This window comes from Palaemon carinicauda, chromosome 9 (assembly GCF_036898095.1).
Source record: "Palaemon carinicauda isolate YSFRI2023 chromosome 9, ASM3689809v2, whole genome shotgun sequence".
In the NCBI taxonomy this organism is placed as follows: Eukaryota; Metazoa; Arthropoda; class Malacostraca; order Decapoda; family Palaemonidae; genus Palaemon; species Palaemon carinicauda.
In genome coordinates this window covers 148,671,381-148,680,354 of record NC_090733.1, presented here as the reverse complement: position 1 = coordinate 148,680,354, position 8,974 = coordinate 148,671,381, and the positions used below count along the sequence as shown (strand labels likewise).

The 8,974-nt window shown below is 41.8% G+C and overlaps 1 long non-coding RNA gene across 2 annotated transcripts in view; it reads left to right on the top strand.

Moving 5' to 3' along the window:
* The window catches only part of LOC137646924 (uncharacterized), a 36,461-nt gene that overhangs the window by 5,052 nt on the left and 22,435 nt on the right, over positions 1-8,974 (top strand). The window contains exon 1 of one of the 2 annotated variants that reach the window (XR_011045497.1): positions 3,504-3,674. The exons of the other annotated variant lie outside the window; for it this stretch is intronic. This is a non-coding gene — a long non-coding RNA (uncharacterized lncRNA). Of the gene's footprint in view, positions 1-3,503; positions 3,675-8,974 lie in introns of those variants that run through there. 2 annotated transcript variants of the gene reach the window in all.

Genomic DNA, 8,974 nt, shown 5'->3' with positions numbered 1-8,974 from the left:
TTGGTTCGACCACTAGATAAGCGGTAATCACTGTTAGTTATGGCGTCGTTCTCTCCGTTGGTACTAAGGGTAGATCGGTTTATCCCAATCAAGCAAAAGTTTTTTTTTTTTTTTTTTTTTTTTCAAGCTGGACCAGAAGTTCAAGTTACGGCTGGTAATGCCCTTTGATGAAGCAAATTTATATAAAAGTGATTCATATGTGTTTTGGACTATGAAACTCGAAGTATGTTTCAATAATTGAGTCTTAACTAATTCAACTTTCATATTTAATGGATGGATTTTCCTAATTTCATGATCATGGCAGATAGTATTACAGAATTTCTGCTTAAACTAAAGGTTGTTTATAGTTAAACATTTCATTGTGATGGATCTTCTGTAATTACAAGAGTAATTGGGTCTTTCTAAGTATGGTTCTCAAGGATTTAATTTGGTTGTAATCGTGAAGAGCTATTGATTTTATGAAGGAAATATGAAGTCTTGACTTGGTATGCAAAATTGGCAGGGTGCTCCCTAAAGGTACCTTGTAAGTTAAATTGTCTGATTGGTTCAAACGTTTGTTTAATCCCTGCTTTCAGAATTAGAATATAAGAGTTAGTGTCATTTGAAATTGTTAATTAGGAACCGAATGGAAAATCGCATAAATTTTATAAATCATGCAAGTGTTTCTCGGCAATTAGAACGAATTTTCTATACCATACCCAGAAATTGACTTATGGTAATCTTTGTGTGTGTGTGTGACTGAATCTGGTTAGAAGTTACGCCGGCGATTGTAAATGGCTAATGGCCCCACCTACAGTCTGCCTTAACGGCGGCTTTCCTGGTCCAATCACGCTGGGGATCCCTGCTCACTCTCTACATGACCTACAATATCAGTTTGTTGTATACCTAATTAGGTATTTTGCATCCCGTAAAGCATAACTGATGTTTATGGTCAAAATCCATTTTATCGAAATACTTAGAGAACAAGAAAAACTTCAGTTTGCCGTAAAGTATATGGTTTGCCCAGTATGGTCACTTTTGATACTTTCTGGTTTTGAAACAGAAGCACGATTTAGATTTAGCATTTGTTCATGCTATATATATCCACGATGAGATGTTTTTCATTCGCTGTCAGGATGCCTGGAAAACTTTAAATCAATCAATCAATCAATCAATTTGCATTCGCTGATCATAGAAGCGTAGTAGGTTAGGGCGAATATCGTACAGAATTCCTATTGGTATGTACGTTACTGGGTAGTTGGGGGGTTTGATAAGATTTCCCCACCCCCACTCGGTGAGGGTAAGCCAACTTGGCTGATGGTTTATTAGGATTTGTTTCTGTATGTCACAAATGGGCAGTTTTCTAAAATCTATACATGAATTCCAAGTAAGGGACTTCTCATGGTTCTCGATTTTGTCATTGCGAACTAAAACACCTTTCCTAGCGTAAGTACAAAACTGATATGCATAAGGGGAATATAATATATGCTCTATCTTCGTTCTGATGAATTCGTTGTACATAATGTTTACCGATTCAGCTCCTAAACGAGATAAAAATTGGTTTCCGAGTGTCTAAAAAGGCCAATGGAATGATTGGAACGGATTATGTCGTTCTCTTTCGAAAGTACTGTACCATAAAAATATTCATAAATTTAGTTATTCCCAGGGCTGAAAAACTTATAAGTATATGGTTCATAGATGAATACTTTTCGAAGATCCGACAGATTCTCACTCAATACACCTTAAAATTAACAAGACATAAAGACGTGTGTTATAGTCGGTGACAGTCTTGTTTAACGTAATTAAGATTCTTTTACATAAAATAACTCGGAAAGCATTTTCAGTTAGGCATTCATTTAATTTTCGTCACTTATTTAGTGTTCTCAATTAACCATATGCTTGTTAAATTTTTCTCAGGTCACTCCAATCTTAAGAGTAGGAATGTTACGCACTAAACTCAAAATCTGTAAGGTTGAAACAATTGCTTTACTTAACCATGTCGTGTGCCAGTAATGCAGTTTCATTGAGGTGACGTAATCTTGCTTAAAATCTCATACAATAATTTTATGTACCGTTGCCTGCGCTCTCTGGGGTTATTCACTAATGAAAGTTCAAATTTAGTTAATACCTAACTGTTGTAATATAATGGCTTAATTAAAATCGATTTGAGTTCAGGTTGAATTGATATGGCAAATGAGATCAAGAGATTCAAGTTAACAATTTGAGATAAATGGTTGTAATTCATAAAGGTTTCAAGTCAGGTGATTTAGAACCAAAATCCTTTGGAAAGTACAATTGCCTTCGTTTCATTTTAATGATGAGGAAAACACTGAAATATGAATTAGATGATTTTGAAAGGTTAGCTGTGTATAAATGAAACCGCTAAAATCAAACCCAGAGGTGAATATACAGTAATCGGTGTCATGGGCGTGGCTGAATTTCACGATTTGCTAAATAATTGCTGAAGGAATATAAAAAAATATGTTGAAATACATTTTTGAGATTATTTTACTCAGTTCGAGAGCCGATATACTTATAAATTTCAATTAAGCAAATTATATTTTATATTATTCATTCCCCATGAAAACAAACGTCCTTGTTAGGTATGCCAGAGATCGATAATGGTGCGATAGACTTTATTTGAAGTGTGTTCAGTATTTTTTTTTTTATTTAGCAATGCAAGATCATCGCATGCATTTTAATAGGGTTGTATAGTTTTGTCATATAAAATAATTCAAGAATTTTAGTGTATTGCGCTGATTTTTACTCTGTTAATCATATAAAGTTACCAACGAGGATTTTGTAGACATTATAATGGAAGGTTTTAGGCACGAGATTTCCCCCTTGGAAATTGATGCTATTGAAAAGTGTGTGTGTGTGTGTGTGTGTACACGCAGCCTTCACAGATTTAACCAACTGGTACAACAATTTGTTGGTAGTGTGAGTGCTGCTATCCACCCCCCCCCCTCTCACCAGGTTGTTTCTTATTAACGGGTTTTGAACCGCGGTTCATTTTCAAGTTTTTATTTTATAAGCTTCTGCAATGTTTTTTTTTTTTTTAATCATTAATTATGCTTTATAGTCTTGTTATTGCGGGGGATGTCATACCAATTTACATAGTGACTCATAAAGTGACTGGCGAAGTAAATAATTTTCCTTAGGTACTAACAAAAAAAAATATAGAATTTACTATTAAAGTATTTATTTACATATAATAAGTAAAATAACTTTCTATAATAAGTAAAATTAGCGTTTTACGGTAACAACCACGGTCCGGATGAAAGACTGGATCCTGGTAACTACTAACGGGCAGTTTATAAGCAGTCAAGTCATCGAGACACTGAGTCAGAGAGAATGGAGAGAACCTTCCAGCCAAGGCCAATATAGAGGCTTGCTTCCGGCATAATCACCCTTACGTTACCAGGTAACAGTTCAGTTTATTGTAGGCAGCCGGTCAGTACACAACTCTTTCTTCCTTACTGTGGTACGTGATGTATTGGTTTCCAAATTCCAACTATCTGGACAGTTCACCAACGTTGTTAAACACTTCTTCTTTTCTTCAAGGCAATTGAAACAAACTCCAGCAAATTTCCGGTGTGGATTAGGCTAGACCTGTTTATACCCACGATATATATCGCTGTTTCTGTTTGTAAAACACGAAATCTGACAAGCATTTATATTAAATGCGGAATACGGTGAGTCTTCCTTCCTGTGAAAAAGTGTGGTTGGCTGACAAAGCTGTTCATTTTGTATCTTGCGATTTACGATTAATTTTCTTAGGATGTATTTTAGTTTTCTTACGTTGTATTTTAGAAAATTGAGTCTCCAAAAATGGAAAAAGTTGACAATTTGGCACGTGTTATGCATATGCGATTCGAACGCTGTAAATACAGTATAGAATTTTGTCTCGCAGATACTAATCATACAACGTATTCAGCCGGAGCTTGAACGTCGTTATATTGGTTGACGAGGCAGTTAACGAGAAAACATATCCCTACAAGAACGACTCTGGTTTGTATAAAGCTAGGGGAAAAATGCAAACTAATTCTAATATTTTCCACCCTGCTTTTCGTTCGTTCCTTTGTTTTTCAGCCAGTTTTATTGGGATCTTAAATCAAGACAATAGTTTTTATCAGAATTCGCATTTATCATTACCTAAAATAACCTTTGCGATATCGATTTCTCAGCAAAGCGAATTCCTTAGATTATATCAATATGTTCAGCTAGGTGAGAAATGCTTAGGTTGCATTAAGTCAATTATCCTAACTAATTTAAAGGTAGATTGGCATAAGACTATAGATTGAGAATTTTATTAATACCGCCGTGGTATAAATAAAAGCTTAATTACATTAGGCATAAGCTTTGAAGCTTTGCACCTATTTTAAGGTCTATCTGCCGAGTCATCAGCATTCATTGCCTGGCCCTCCTTGGTCCTAGCGTGGGTGGAGAGGGGCTAGGGCGCTGAGTAGTGAGTACATATGGTTAGTGGGTCTGCGTATTGTAGCCAACATTTCCTGTTGGCAACGGGCCTATCCCTAGCTCGGTCCGTAGGTAACCTGTAATATACAGAAGGTTGGTTGTTGAATCAAAAGGGAATTTTGAAAGGTTTTTAGGTGTAGAGAGAGGTGCGAACAGAGTAAGGCTGGTGGTAGTAGAAGAGAGCCGTCATGTCACGGATAGTGGTAGATAGAAATGGGTGTAAGGCCTTTGAAAAGTGGAGAGAAGTTGCAGGTGGGGTTGTACGACCCTTTACTCCCTAGGGTCCCTACTAAGTATTTTAGTAGTAGAGAGTTATGGAAGCATACAGGGGATGTTGTGTATAGGGTCCTAAGGTGAGGGGATGAGATGGATTGATGAGAATTTCGACAATTGCCTTTACCAGTGTGGCTGCTATTACATTTTTAGGGGAGCCAGGAACTGAAGACAAACACGAAACTTGAGGACATTTATCAACTACTTTATTAGCCGCTAGGTGGTGTACACAAAGGCATCATACAACATCCCCCTTCCTTGGAAAGGAACAAAAGTATTAAAACTTGGTCAATACCATAAAATGCAAAATCTCTGTGAGAGTATCATGTGGATAATACAAATTAACTGAATGTAGTTTACAGGGTTTCGTTCAGAATATCAGTAAGTATTTGTGTACCTTAGTTAATACCTTCTAGATTCATTTGACAGAGGAAAATGACCATGATTTATGGGTAAGACACATTAAGGTCAAAAGTTCAATCAGTACACAATTCTTATATAGTAAAAAAAAAAAACAGTATTTACTGGCTGGATGGGGTAGGAGACTGCCCATGCCAGCTGACTGGCTATCAATGATGGTTTATTCTGCCATCAGTATAAATAGCTCTGTGCCTACACATTTATATTTGTGTGATAAGTCGTTGGGTAGGTTTCGTCAGTCTGTTAGAGTGGCGGGTTGGTTGCTGATGTTCGGCCTCGAGTTCGAGCTGGCGAAACCTTAGACGGTGTGGTGACATTTCCAGCAGAGATGGTCAGCTGCTGTTGTCTCGGGAAGGGTTTGCGGTTCCGTTGGCCATGCGTCATCCTCAGTGGTGTTTCCGAGCCAAGCAGGGCTACTCGGGGAATCGGAGAATGTGACATGACGCGGACGCAATAGCGCACGATTTTGACGTAGAGCTCGGCCAGTGTTGTCGCAAGTGATGGTGTAAGATCTTGGCTCTGGGCCATATCCAATGATGGTACCGGGAGACCACGTTTTGCGAGCGGCGTCCTGGTAGAAAATAGGTTGGATCGGTAGGAGTTCAGGCAACTCCTTGCTGTGTTCATTGTATCGTTCTTGGCTCGCTTCCTGCCTACTTGCTTGATATTCGTCAAACTTGTTATCGCTAGGTGTGCGGTTGCATGCGGGCAGGGTTGTTTGTAGCTTCCGTCGAAAGAGATTTTCCGCGGGTGACTAGAGCTGAGGACCGAGGGGCGTCATACGGTAGGCTAACATTGCCCTATCTGTGTCCTCTGCAGATTTACGGATAGCACGCTTGATAAATCCATGTAATGGGGAGCTGCTTATACTGTATGCGTAACGTTGTACGATTTGAGCAAATCTTGGAGAGATTGTCCGATAAACTGCGGGCCATTATCGGTAATGATCGTACTGGGTACAGTATACCGAAAAATGAGAATGTGCTGCTAGTCAGCTGAGCGACTGTTCTGCTTGTTGAGTCAACACTTAGTTGGTGAATGACGGGAAACTTGGAGTAGTAGTCGGCGAAAATCACATAGTTCCTGTCATTTACGGTAAACAAGTCCATGCCGAGGGTGTGCCACGGTTGGTTCGGGAGGTTTGGAGTGATGGCTTCCATGGGCTCCTTGGGTTGTGAGGCTTGGGATGTCTGGCATTGTTGGCACTGATTGACGAGTTGTTCGATATCGCGGTTAATACCTGGCCAGAATAAACACATCCGCGCACGGGCCTGACATCGCGTGATGCCTTGGTGACCTTCATGAATAGTTTCGAGGTACTGTGTACGCAGACTTCCGGGACCATGAGCTGTTCACCCTTGATCGTAAGACCGTTTACGATACTAAGTTCGTCGCGATATGGCCAATATTTACGTATCTCGGCAGGCAAGTCTCTCTGCTTCTCGGGAAATCCGCTGATGCTATACTTATGCAGTAGTACGAGTTTGTCGTCAATAGCTGTTGCGCCTCTGAGTTCCGCTAGCTTGTTGTTGCTGAACTGTACATAGCATACTTTGATATTCAAGTCTTTCGGCTTGTCGGCGCCGTGTTTTGGGAGTCGCGACAGGCTGTCGGGCAAAGTCATCTCCCTCCCGGGTTTGTACTTTATATCGTAATCGCAGCGCTGAAGACGCAGGGACATCTGTTGCAGCCTTGCTGGGGCGGCAGTTAAGTTCTTACTGATCGTTTCGAGTGGTTTGTGATCAGACTCAATGACAAATGGTTTGCCGTAAATGTATGTATGGAAACGTTCGGCACCGAAGACGCATGCCAATAGTTCACGTTCAATGTTGGCGTAGCGCATTTCGGTGTCTGTTAAGACTTTTTGATGCAAAAGCGATAGGTCAGCCATCTTGAAGTAGTGCCGCACCAAGGGCTTCTTGACTCGCGTAAACAATTACAGATGGCTTTGACGGGTCAAAGTAAGTGAGAGATCCTGCTTGGCAGATAAGCTGTTTTACGGACACGAAGGCTTCGTCGTGTTCAGGATGCCACTGGAAATCAATGTCCTTTTGAAGTAACTTGCGCAGGGGGGCGGTGTGGTCACTTAGGTTGGGTACGAACAGTGCCAGATGGTTAGCCATTCTGAGGAACGAATGTAGTTCACTGATGGAAGTCGGTGGTTTGAGCTGAGCGATGGCTTGGACCTGACTTGCGCAGGGGGGCGGTGTGGTCACTTAGGTTGGGTACGAACAGTGCCAGATGGTTAGCCATTCTGAGGAACGAATGTAGTTCACTGATGGAAGTCGGTGGTTTGAGCTGAGCGATGGCTTGGACCTGACTAGGTCAGGTCGGACTCCACTTTTGGAATAGATGTTGCCAAAGAATTGTACCTCTGACACGGATATCGCACATTTCGCATGGTTGAACACAAGTCCTCTCTCTCTAGCTCGATTGAAAAGTGTGGATAGTCTATCGGAATGCTCTGCAGGTGTGGATGCGTGTACAATAATATCGTCCGCAATCGACACAACGGCGGGTAGCCCTTGCAAGATCTCGTCCATCGCTTTCCTGACTTTCGTTGAGTCCAAAGGGGAGCCTTCGGAAGCAGTACCTCCCGAATGGGCTGTTGAATGTGGTCAGCAGCTGGCTGTCGTGGTCGAGTGGGATGCACCAGTATCCATGCTTTGCATCGAGCTTGCTGAAAACTGTTGCACCAGCAAAAACATGTGTTAGTTCTTCCACAGTTGGCGTGTGGTGTTGACCTCTCTTTAGAGAACTATTGAGGTCTTTTGGATCCAAGCATATTCTGAGAGATCAATTGGGTTTTGTCACATGTGTAATACTGGACACCCAATTGGTGGGTTCCGCTACGGGACAGATTACTTCAAGACCCACCATACGATCGAGTTCGCTTTTGATCTGTTCGCGTAGTTGAATGGGCGCTCGTCTCGGCGGGTGTCTTACTGGGTTTGCGTCATCCTTCAGAGTTAGTTTCTGCTCAGAACTGAATTTACCGATACCCTCGAACCGGTCAGGGAAGGGATTTTTCATGTCTTCCAATGAGGTATAACTCACACTTCTGTCGGATTGAGTAACGGCACAGTTAAGAGTGACTAGACCGAGTTTCGTGCACATGGGTAGACCAAAAATAACAGGACCATCGGTCGCGGCCACATAGAACTCACAGTTCGGCCATTTATTTTCGGCAAATTTGCACGGCAGTATGAGGATACTGTGCTGGCGGATGACGGTTCCATTGTAGGCTGTGAGCGTCGTCTTGGACGGAATTGCAGATGACGGGATGCCATCCGAGTTGACATAGCGAGGGAATATGTTACGGAATGTCCTGAGTGGAAGGATGTTACTCTGCGCACTGGTGTCGACCTTCCCGCGCAAGTTGTCGTGCGATCAGGGTACGGCTCGATTTTTATCGATGCTTAAGCTTCCGATCTGTTGGTATCATTGTTCACTGGTTGAAAGACATGCTTTCAGTCACTGCTTAGGTCGTACGTATTCACGGCGCTAACTTGGTGGTCGAATCGCTGTAGCGGCTTTGGCTGTGATTGGTTCGCATTTGCGCTTGACTGCGATCGGCTGTTCTGAGGTTTGGAGTGTACACTAGACTTAGAACGGGCTCGCTTAGTGTTTTGACAAGCCTTTGCCCAGTGACCCGTTTTCGAACACAGTCTACACATATCGTCTATGGCGGGACAGTCCTTGCGGTCATGCGGTTTTCCGCCTCAGAAAAAAGTTTTTTGCTTTCGGACGGCTCTTGTCTCGACTTCGCCTTCTGAAGGGAGTCGATGGATTTGTTGACGTGCCCCAATTGTTTTAGCTGGGC